Here is a 12,313-nt window from a genome sequence, read left to right as displayed (position 1 = left end):
TTAGATGGCAAACTGAATTAAAAATTTAAAAAAAATTAATCGTGTTTCTTTTTTCGTTTATTACTAAAGATCTTTAAATTTTTTTTTCGTTTTGCTTACATGCTTACAAACCTAGAATTTTGGGAATTTTATTCAAAAATATAACATAATATTGTAAAACTAATTTGTTAATACGTGCATATTTTCAAGATCAAGAAGAATTTATAGTAATTCTTCTTGATCTTGAAAATATGCACGTATGTTAAATATTCAAAGTGATTTTTTTAAAATATTACAGAGTAAGTTAGCTAGTTTGAAAAATTGGGTATAATGGTGATTTGTAATTAAGTTAAAGGAAAGAAAAATACTTACAAATTATAATATAAAAAAATTAAATTATTATTAACCAGATTGACAGTACTAGGAAATTGTCTATTCATAATATCAAACATATTTGTTTAAAATTATATTTGTAAAGTAGGTACTCGTAGATTATCATTTCAAGAATGTAGTTAATAGTTCAAAGATCCTAAAAAACTGTACGTAACGAAATGTAACTGCTCAGTAGGATTTTCAAGAAGTCCTATATTTGGCAGATATATTGACGAAAAAAGGCACCCCAAAAGTCTTCAAACGAATTAAGGTACAGGTACTTTTTGATCTTGTAGCATACTAAGATATTCCAGGCTGATGTTTATTTAATTTAATTTCCCGGTATAAAAGGCTCGAAGAATAATATCAATGATGAAATGGAATCGTTTTATGTAGCAAGATTACGCACGATATTATTATCTTGTCGCTTTTATTAAAGCGCTAACAGTTTTTTTTTTTAACATGACTGCAGTATCATTTGCAGGGTAATAGGGATGATGACGTATATCCCTTCCCTGGCGTCCTTCCCTTATCACGCGTGAACCCCTGGACCGATTTCACTATTGTTTTGTTTGATGTTTTTGTTATTGTCAGAAGGTCCTTAAGACAAAAAAAGGGCAGTAGGGCAGGGTAGGGAAGGGTAGAGGTAGGGTAGGGTAGGTTTGGGTATGGTAGGGGTAGGATAGGGGTAGGATAGGGGAAGTTGAAAGATTACATCGAGTTTCACGCGGACGAAGTCGCGGGCGTCCGCTAGTTTTACTTATATAAATTAGGAGTATGCTAATAGTAAAGTTTAGTAAAAGTATCAGGATATCTGCGATTATTACTTTCGAAGCTAAAGGGTAATATATTTGCGGCACTGCCACGGATCCCTATAAACACCCCATACAAAATGGCACGAATTAATGTCGCGTCTAATGGGATTAAAGTTACTGAATATTCATCTAATAGCGATAAAAAAAATTCAATAGATTATAAAATTTTAAAATCTTTGCAAACATCCCGGCAATCTTTTCTCTTTACGTATAAATTAGTTAACAATGACCTTATTTACCCAAATGTCTCATGAGAATTTATATATACAAACCTAGTCATCATCCCCATTACGAGATATCTACCTACAGTCCTCAGACTCGACGATCACTGTCCATCGATTCACGGAAATTAAAATATACTCAGATGCACAATTATCCGCCCACTTTAATATACTCGCGTCATATTAAAGTGGACGTATAAGTACAGTTGCTCCCCGCATAACATTTTGAAAAACTTTGTTTCGTAGCCCGACCAAGGACTCGAATCCAGGACCTTCATGGTCCGAAACCAAATAAGCTAAGCACTGGACCAACGAGACACTTGCTTATAGTATTAATTAATAGCTAAATGAAATTATGAGTTTGTTTGATACACTTTTACGCCTAAACCACATAATAGGTTTTAGAAACTTTTTCACCAATTCAATGCTACATTATCAGCGAGTAATATACGCTATATTTAATTCCTGTTTTCCAATGGAAACGGGAACTACGGGGGTGAAACGGTAGCTAAGCTATACATACTAGTACTAAACGAAAACATTATTTTTACTCTTTACCTTTAGAATATTGTATCAATATATTCCCTAAAAAATGTGTCCCTAAAAACATCTTAAAAGCAACATTTCCCGTAAAGGCAAACTATAAAACAATACAACGCATTTGCTGTTAGAACTGGACGGACGCAGTCAATAGAGTCACAAAGCGAACGGCAACTAAATTGTTCGGGCCGTTCTTGTTTTTTCAATCAATATTGTTCTGTTCACAAGTAGATACAGCTGTTGAAGGCTGTTCTTATACTAATGAACTGTTTCGTTTGACTAAAGTTATATATTTTACAACAAACGGCTACATACGCTTATAATTTCCAGATTAAACTTTACAAATGTATGAATTAGAATTACACAGTATGTTAAATTTAAATTTATAATAAATAAAATAATTATAACAAATACACACCATCTAAGTGTTCACCCAGAGACAAGGTACCTTAGTACTTCTTAGTTTTAATTTGTATTGGAATCGAAGCTTGAAATTAGAATAGTTTTGTTATACAAGGTAGCAAAAATGATTTTGACGGCGAGAGCGAGTAAAAAAATATCCTGTACGATAGCACGAGATGTAAATTTTGCTGTTGTGCGCTATATAATATTTTTTGTGTTGCGTACAGTCAATTATTATTAACTAGCGGACCCGGTCAAGCTTCGCTTTGACTTATGTGCACTTCTTCCCTATCCTTCTACCCTACACTACCCTACTCCTACCCCTACTCTACCCCTACCCTACCCCTAACCTACCCCTTCATTTATGAACGCACGCGTAAAATATGTTAATCATTTTTCAGTTTTTCTGAACGCACGTATAAATGTCAATCATTTCATAAACAGTATTTGAAAGGATGGACAACAAATGTTTGACAGGTACTAAACAAAGTAACATTTATGGAAAATTACTCGTCATTCATAATTATTTATTCGTCGAGTTTTCATTGTTTTTAAGATGTATTCTGCTATTCTTGGCGGAGACAAATCCAACGAATCAAAAACCATGAAAATCGGTCCAGCAGATCTCGTGTTATAAGTGTTGTAACAAACCCGACTTTATTTTTATATATATATAGATAATTATTTGTAATTGTCAAATGTATTATACTAAAAAACTAATTGTTAACTAACATTTTTGTTAACTTACCGTTTGTAAAGGATTCGTTATAGTGACGTCATGAAACAGTTGAAATATATACCATCATGGACGACAAGCGTTTTGGATCGTATTGTCAAAAACATATTTATAACTGAAATTTTCATGTAATCACGTCTCAAAAAAATATTATAAAAAAAAAATCAATCAGTAGAACAATAATGAACTACGAATATATACTCGTAAAACCATATAAAAGAAAGTGTCAGCTAACCTATTTTTTTTTAAAGAATATTTACCTTATATTTTTTTTTTTATTTTATAATATGACCAATATTTCTATTCCCCTGTAACTAGTCGGGAAAGTCTGTGTTAGGAGTGGTTACGACATAGACCAACGGGGCGGGGATCAAACCACCACCCCTCGGTGATGTCTATTGTAGAACACCCTTGGCATATGTTTGTTTAGCATCAAGCCGAGAAAAGGGTTTCCCATTACTTAGATACCTGACAGGTTTCACTGATATAGGTCAGTCCCAGACCCGGTCAGTTGAAAATATAAAAAGGCGAACGGTTTGAAGGTGAAATAGTACCTACCTACTTACTACGAGTACAAAATTTATTGCCAACAAATTCGCATTTTTTTTAAAATTAGTTAAATTTAGAACGCCCTGATTCCTAAGCCATTGGACATTGTCTTTGCATTGTCTTATAAAGTGCATTATTCAATTTTTATCATTATAATAACAACCTATATTCGGCTCACTGTAGAGCACGAGTTTCCTCTCAGAACGAGAGGGTTAGGCCTTATTCCACCACGCTGGATCAATGCGGATTGGCAGACAAATATAAAACCGCCTTTACACATGACAGTTGGCACTCGGCACTCAGGTTAGGTCTAATCTCTATGCGACGTTGTTTACTTTATAAATTAGGGTATATTACATATTTATAAGTCTAACTCGAAGTAATTATGTAAAATAAATAATGGGATGACCCTTCTAGCCCAAAATTGTCAGAGCTTAAAATCGAATATTTTTAGACTAGGAAAGATTTCAAATATAATTTTAACCGTGTTTTTCTTTAAAACATATGATCGAAATCCTTTTCCGCTCCTATTAATCGTAAAGATCATACTAGGATTAGTATGACTCATACTAATCCTAGTATGATCTTTACGATATCCCCAAGGGCCGGGAAATAAACCAAACTCTGGGTTCAAATCAGGCCCCTGTTAAAATTCCGCTTCTTTTTCCGTCTCAAAGTGAGACTAAAGATAAGAATGTAAGCCCTCCATCCCCAATTACAGATTAAAAAAAATTAATTGCAAAATCCAAAAGCCCCTTGATTCCCTAATAAAACTTCTAAGTACAAATTATAAATAAAAAATTTAATCATCGAGAATATTAAAAAGGCCCTCGAATATCATGTTTTAATTAACCGTTATTGTGTTTTTCAACGTTTTTTTAACAATGGGTGTAGAAGCAAAGCTTTATTTGTGCTCTTTATATCTTACAATTCATATTTATCTCATCATCAAAAATTATCAACAGACTCCCCTCGCCTAAAGTCTGTCAAGTTTATTGATGACACTCACATGATATGCGGGTGACGGGGGGAAATACACCGCGGGTGTGAAATCGTGCGTGCGGGGAAGTGAGGTGCATCAGTCGTGGGGTTTTCATTCATCGCTACACGCCCCCCCTAGAGTGTTACGAACGAAGTTACCGAACAATAACAATGACGACGTTTGTGGCCCTAAACCGGTGACAATTCTGAAAAAAAATCAAGTGATAAAAAAAATCATATTATTCGACCAAGTGGCTATATATATAGTGTTTGTCCAGTATTAAATTTTATATTAAATTAAATTGCATTATTTTAAAAATGGTCGTTGGTACTGGAATTTTAATAATATTAGCAGTTTTTATGTTCCTTTTTTTTTTCGGGAAACACCAGAAGTGAGATTGTGGATTACATTTTACTAATTATATAAGGGGCCTATGTAGTTCGGGGGCCCCTGTATCATTGATACGGCCGATACGGCGCTAGCTACGCCCCTGATTATAATGATAGACAGCTAAACATGCTAAGCATGAACCTAACATGGGAGTAAATAAGCTGACAAGTGAAAATACGTCGGGCTTTGTTCAGAGAAGAGGCTTACGTATCAAAATGTAGTCTGTAACATACACCACGTAACGAACCAACACAACATGCATTTTGTGATTATGTACGTTAATTAATGTTGTACTATAATCAGAAAATACAACGTCTATTTAGCGTAAACTACATCACATCATCATATTCAACATTTTTGACGGCCTCCGTGGCTCTATGGACTTCAAGACGGAGGAGGTTTTCTTAACTGGTCTGGGTAGTTGGAGCTTTCGGCCGTGGCTAGTTACCACTCTACCGACAAAGACGTACCGCCAAGCAATTTAGCGTTCTGGTACGATGTCGTGTAGAAGGAGTGTGAATTTTCATCATCCTCCTCCAAACAAGTTAGCTTGCCTCCAAGTTAGATTGTATCATCACTTGACTTACAACCAATAAAAAATCACATATACTTACCTACCTACCTGAGAATCTATACCAATATTATAAAGCTAAAGAGTTTGTTTGTTTGTTTAATTGATTGAACGCGCTAATCTCTAGAACTACTTGACCGATTTGAAAAATTCTTTCAGTGTTAGATAGCCCATTTATCGAGGAAGGCTATAAGCTATTTCCGTATTCCTACGGGAACGGGAACCACGCAGGTGAAACCGCGTGGCGTCAGCTAATTATCTTAAATATCTTCGGGCGTAAAGTCTGCCAACGCATGAATCCCTATCCTTCAGAACCTAAGACTAATTACATGAAGACCTCGCTAGACGTTACTTTTCAGTCACAGTATGATCGACGATCTAATGCGATCATAAAAACTGTCTCTATAGAGTCGATGTTTCATAGTTGTAAGGTTAACGTAAAAATAAATTTTACGGTATTTTAACCTTTTTGTGTAGTTGAACGATGTAAAAAAACGGTTGTCTGTAAAGTCAGTTTACTGATGATAGTTGAACGTGACAACGTTATTAGAAAATACTAATGGAATGGTTGCATTTTTCAAAAGAAAATATTCCTTTTTCTAAATTACTGTTTAATAATCTTCACAGATCAGAATATGCTATAATTCTTGTAAAAAAAGTTGGCAACCCTAGAGCGAGGGAACGACGCATGACGTCATCTTTTTTTCGAGTGTGCAGCCAGCTCCATCGAATTATAAGACGTTGTCACGTCAAAACGATCAACAACTTCTAGTTTAGTAAGATATATATAAATTCGAAGCTCAATTTCCTCCAAATATGACAGACAATTCTGTTCATGAATTACAGGTGGGAGACTAGTCCTTATGAGTCTGAGTTCAGAACCGATTCATGCGTCAGGCCATAGGCGCTTTGCTTATTACTCATTAAAATATTAAGTATATAAAACAAACTTAAGATTTTAATCAATATGATCAACATCAACAAAAAGTAAAATTCTTTTGTCATTTTAGATATCAGCGTGGACATACAGAAAAGTAGAAATGGAAAGGCTATGGGAATTTCCTAATTTTTAACATTATACCTATTGTGGCCAACCAAAATGCATCAAAATTGTCTTATAATGTAACATAAAGACAGTTTTTACAACAAATCCAATAAAACCACACGTAGATCTATAGTGTATAATAATTATTTATTACTTTTTTGAATCGAAAAATTAATATTGTATCTAATGGAAGGTAGGTAGATAAACTAGGTAAGTTAGATTGTTGAGCCAAAAATATATGTTTTTACACCTAAAATAACTTACTATTACTATAATTTCTGGAGACTTCAATTATAATAAACCAGGTAATTACACCGATATTTAAAAATAAAACATTAAAAAAAATAGGTAGCGTAGGTAGCGCAATAAATTTCTCACCTCCCTGACGAATAACTTTCACAACGTCGGCCGGAAAATCTCTTCTGTTATACACTTCAGGAACTCAAAACACCAGTTAGCAAGTGCACTCACGATTCATCAACGAAAAAAACAACCCACACTTTGAGAACAATAAAAAAAACAAGTCAAGTTAATGGGAAATTATTGAATAAGTGTTTTATCGGGTCGGGAAGGCGCGTTCGGACATCGGTATTAAAAATTCATGGAATCCCGCTGGGTGATAGCGACACGGGCTACCGCGGCGCGCGCTTGGTTCTAACTGAAGACGGAGTCGAGTTTACGTAGAGCTTACCATAGATTAAACTATCGAACTTACTCGTAACTACAGTAGGTTAAACCTTATACCTGGACAGTAATTTTCGAATACAGCCTTTAGTCCTTAGGTCTACGAATAAAATATTTATTATTGACCATACTAGCGAACCATGGTGGTGAAGCGTTTTCCTTACAAGCCATATTCTAGACCTCTACGTTCACTGAAAATTGTCCAACAAGAATACCATCTCCTACCCGAAAGCCGATTTTTGAAGAATAGTTCAATAATAATTTAGATTTATTTTTAATTGTTTAAATGTAGGTAGTTATTCTCAGTTGTTATTTTTAACTTGTAAAACGAAATGCTAATTTATTATTACAAAGGAAAACGGATGTTATTCAAATAATTTGTAAGCAAGGAATCGGATATCTTTACATTTTTTGGCAAGACTTCGAGATACAATTTTAAATTTTGACTCATTTTTCTTGACACGCGGAATAATTTTTATCTGCCCACTAATTATATAAAGGTTATTTTTATAATAATGAAAGACATTTTAGTTTTATGATTCTTGTTACCGAAGACAGAATTTCTAGATTTCTCGAGACTAATAGGTTGCGACAAACAGACATATCTCATTTTATGAATGCACTTTTTTTGATGCATTTTTTTCCGTGGCGCAGTGTTAAGTGCGATTTACAAGACGGATGTCCTGAGTTCGATCCCGACTGAGAAGATTGAGGTTTTCTTAATTGGTTCTGGTCTGGCTGGAGGGAGGCTTCAGCCGCGGCTAGTTACCACCCTACCGGCAAAGACAAACCGTCAATTGTGGTGGATTTTCATTCTCCTCCTAACTAGTTAGCCCGCCTCCATCTTAAATTGCATCATCACTAACCATCAGTTAAGATTGTTGTCAAGGGCTAACTTTTAAAGAATTAAAAAATAATATTTAAATAAGTTGTAAGTTTGTTAACCCATGCCTCTACCATAGTTAGGTACAGTAGCCAATTATGGAGTTTGTACTAGCTTTGGAATGTAGCAGGTCCAGACCCTTAACCGGCCAATCTTAAACAGTACTTCTCATATTTTCCTCGGCAAGTGAAAAACCATGTTTTAAATCGTCAATAATTTCGCTTTTGCAAGGGTTGCGACGAAGCTACCCAAGTCTAGAGACATAAATATAGTAGGGATTATTACAAGGTATCATTAATTTGACCTTTACCAATGAAATTGCCGTTTTGTAAAAAAAAATTTCAACGACTGTATTTTTTATTTGTATTAACCGAAGTAATGCCCAGCCTAGTGGATATGACCTCTGCCTCCGATTTCGGAGGGTGTGGGTTCGAATCCGGTCCGGGGCACGCACCTCCAACTTTTCAGTTGTGTGCATTTTAAGAAATTAAATATCACGTGTCTCAATCGGTGAAGGAAAACATCGTGAGGAAACCTGCATACCAGATAATTTCTTAATTCTCTGCGTGTGTGAAGTCTGCCAATCCGCATTGGGCCAGCGTGGTGGACTATTGGCCTAACCCCTCTCATTCTGAGAGGAGACTCGAGCTCAGCAGTGAGCCGTATATGGGTTGATAACGAAGTAATGCAATGAATGCATCTTTGCCAACGCAGTGGCAGTTTATTGATGCCCTTCTTAAAGAAATCATCTGAGAAGTAACAAATTCTTCAAAATAATTTTGTACTGCATCTCGGGTATTGAATTTTTTTCTCCCCAAGAAATTATCCAATTTCTGGAAAAAGTAGCAAAAGTAGTCTGTAAGCGCAAGATCTGACTTAACTATTGATTGATTGTATTGATGATGATAAGAAAAAAAAAACAAATTTGGCTGAAGTAACGCTAGTGTATAAGAACTCTTTATACATTCAAACTTCTGCGTAAGGTATGGATGGTGAAAGTAGGTAAACTACATTGAGGAATTCTCAATAGTTTGAAGTAAGATATATTATAGGTAGGAGAACAGTCTGAAATTCTATCCAACTTTAATGATTACCTTTGTATGATATTAATGACTACTTCTTAATGCCTACCCACAAATCTCGCTTAAGATTAAGATCTCTATGAAATTCCTAGTGATCTATAGATTCCCTCAAACAGTAGTATTTATTTATTTATACTTTACTAGCGGACGCCCGCGCATCGTCCGCGTGGAATTCAGTTTTTCAAAAATGGCGCGCGGGAACCATGGATTTTTTTGCCCAAAAGAATAAGTTACTTCCAGATTGGTCCCATTTCATTTACATGAAAATCGGTTTAGTAATTTTGTGTTAAAATCAAAATAACTAAAATACGTCTTTGAAGTCGGTTCCATTTTTATGTTAAAAAGGAACCGACTTCAATTTGGCTTTAATTTTTGTTTCTACGTACAAAGTAACTATATCCTTAAAACTCATATATTAAGTTTCTATGTTTAAGTCTAGAGTAAATAAACACCTCGCTCTATTGAATAGCAGCATCTTTGCTTGCCGTTGAATGCTGCCTTTAAGAATATTTGTTTTCCAGCCATTGTTGAATACGCACCTCGATACAAAACAGTGTAGCCATGCTGAATAATTCGTCGAAATCAATAAGTTTAATTATTACTAGCTTCAGAGAAAAAGCAACGACTGGAAATCAGGTCAAGGGAGTGGGAAAAGAAGAATAAAATACACGTTATGTTTGACGGATTGCGTATTCTATTGTATTACTTTCTGACGTTCATTAAAATTACTTTAATTAATAATGATGCATATTATTTTTGGAAATCTATTAAAATTACTTTTATATAATTAGAGCCGTGACAGCCCAGTGGATATGACCTCTGCCTCCGATTCCGGAGGGTGTGGGTTCGTATCCGGTTCGGAGCATGCACCTCCAACTTTTCAGTTGTGTGCATTTTAAGAAATTAAATATCACGTGTCTCAAACGGTGAAGGAAAACATTGTGAGGAAACCTGCGTACCAGAGAATTTCTTAATTCTCTGCGTGTGTGAAGTCTGCCAATCCGCATTGGGCCAGCGTGGTGGACTATTGGCCTAACCCCTCTTATTCTAAGAGAAGACTCGAGCTCAGTAGTGAGCCGTATATGGGTTGATAATGTAATGTATATAATTAGGTGGTGTATCTACCATTTGCGTTTCATCCATTAATTACGGGACACCCTGTATATTGTAGATTTTCATCCTACCCCAATAAAGCTAGCCCGCTTCCATCTTAGATTGCACCATAACTTACCATCAGGTGGGATTAAAGTCAAGGTCTAACGTGTAAAGAATAAAAAAAAAATCATTCCTCATCCTTGGTACAAAGACATTAAACAAAGCAATTTTACAAGCACCAGACGTTAGCCAAGGCTTTCTTGACTAAACGAAGTCGTTAATTGTTACTCTCGTTACTATAGTCAGAAATATAAAAAGCCTCGTCTAGGGGCGCAAAGATCGCCTTTAAACTAACCTAGTAGAAGCAATTAGTTCCTTAAATTTTCGTAATATGCCAAAGTTTTTGTTTTTCTGATCTTCTTTAAAATGTACAATATTTTAATAATTATCTTTGTAGTACACTTTGTAGGCTACACTAATATATTATGTAGTGTAAACTGGAAATCGAATCAATTCAATTCAATTAAAATTTGCTTTTTTCTAGAAAGCTTCTTTAAAAGTATTTAACGTTTAAGAAGATTCCAACCTAGATTCCAAACTAGACCTTGTAATTCTGAGCCACATAGGCCAAACACTGGGGCAACGACTCAGTTATTTCAATATTTTAAAAAATCATTCACGTATGTATGTCAACCTAATAATATTTTTAAACCATTTCCAAATTATAACAACACTACGCTTTCCCAAATAATTTATATATTAGAGGTCTGCCTCATTAAGACGCCATGGCGACGTCGCCAGCGGCGCAGGCCTGGCTACTTCTGGCATCCGAAGGTCGCCAAATAGAGTGGCCATGGCGTCTCGACAGTCAGTTCGTTTACATCGTCAGGAACCTTACCTACACTTACATACCTAGTTGTTTTTTTCTTGGTTTGTAATTTCATCTTTTTCTTTAAATATGTTTACTATTTCGTCCCAACCTTTAATTTTTAAGTTACGATCAGAATACTCATTAGATGAACTGTCCTATATACAAGGACGGTTATGAATTTCTATTATAAATTTTTCAGTATCGAAAATCATTATTTACAACATCAACTAGGTACTGTACTTCGAGCGTGCGTCCAAAATAGCGGCTGACTGGCGACTGAGTGAGCGAGGTGCAGTTTACCGTGTACATTATAGTGGCAACGTCGCTAAGCCGCCAGAGTATCCAGAAACCACGTAGAGACCTGTAGCTCGTAGCCACGCTTCCATTCTGGCGACATTGCCAAACCGTCGCCAAGTGAGATAAGTACCATAATTTCAATATTAACTGCTTGGATATGTAGTTGGCGACGTCGCCATGGCGTCTTAATGAGGCAGAGCTCTTATGCTCACAAAAATACGTCAACAATGTCTAAAGAACTTCGAAATTTTCCAATAACGTCATTAAGATTCCAAACGGAGACTCTTAATATTTACTGCCATATTTTTTGGAAGGTAACCTTGAGAAAAAATGACGATTCTCGTTTTAGGCGAAGTCGTCGACTCGTCTAATAATATTTTTATAAATTATTATTTTAATCTAAATTTATACCTCTAGGTCATTCTCGCTAAATCCGAAACGTATTTCATGATGTATTTTTAGAAAGAAAAATATTCAGTCTGAGCACTCAATAGCGCAAAATAGTTTAGGAGCTGCAAATTATGTTATAATTAACTAGCGGACCCGGTCAAGCTTCGCTTTGACTTATGTACATTTCTACCCTATCCCTACCCTACACTACAATACTCCTACCCCTACCCATGAATTCATTTGTTACAAAAAAAGTGATAAATGTAAACTTCACGTATACCTACCATTTACTAAATAGTCCGAACAAAACCTAAACATTTGGCTTGGATAGGTGAGCCCGTTCTTGAGTTACAAAATTACAACCAAAAGTGGCATTGATTTTTATATATAGATGTAGTTGTCTTGTTTT

At 35.3% G+C, this 12,313-nt stretch overlaps 1 protein-coding gene across 1 annotated transcript in view; it reads right to left on the bottom strand.

The window, feature by feature from the left end:
- Positions 1-7,243, bottom strand: part of LOC112048880 (fibronectin type III domain-containing protein 5) — a 167,157-nt gene extending 159,914 nt beyond the window's left edge. The window contains exon 1 of the mRNA XM_024086566.2: positions 6,981-7,243. The gene's annotated coding sequence lies outside the window, so the exon portion shown is untranslated. The remainder of the gene's footprint in view (positions 1-6,980) is intronic.
- Between the last annotated feature and the right edge of the window lie 5,070 nt (positions 7,244-12,313).

The sequence above is a fragment of the Bicyclus anynana genome, chromosome 14 (assembly GCF_947172395.1).
Source record: "Bicyclus anynana chromosome 14, ilBicAnyn1.1, whole genome shotgun sequence".
Taxonomy (NCBI): domain Eukaryota; kingdom Metazoa; phylum Arthropoda; class Insecta; order Lepidoptera; family Nymphalidae; genus Bicyclus; species Bicyclus anynana.
Note: the sequence above shows the minus strand (reverse complement) of the source record. Positions and strands in the feature narration are given on the sequence as shown.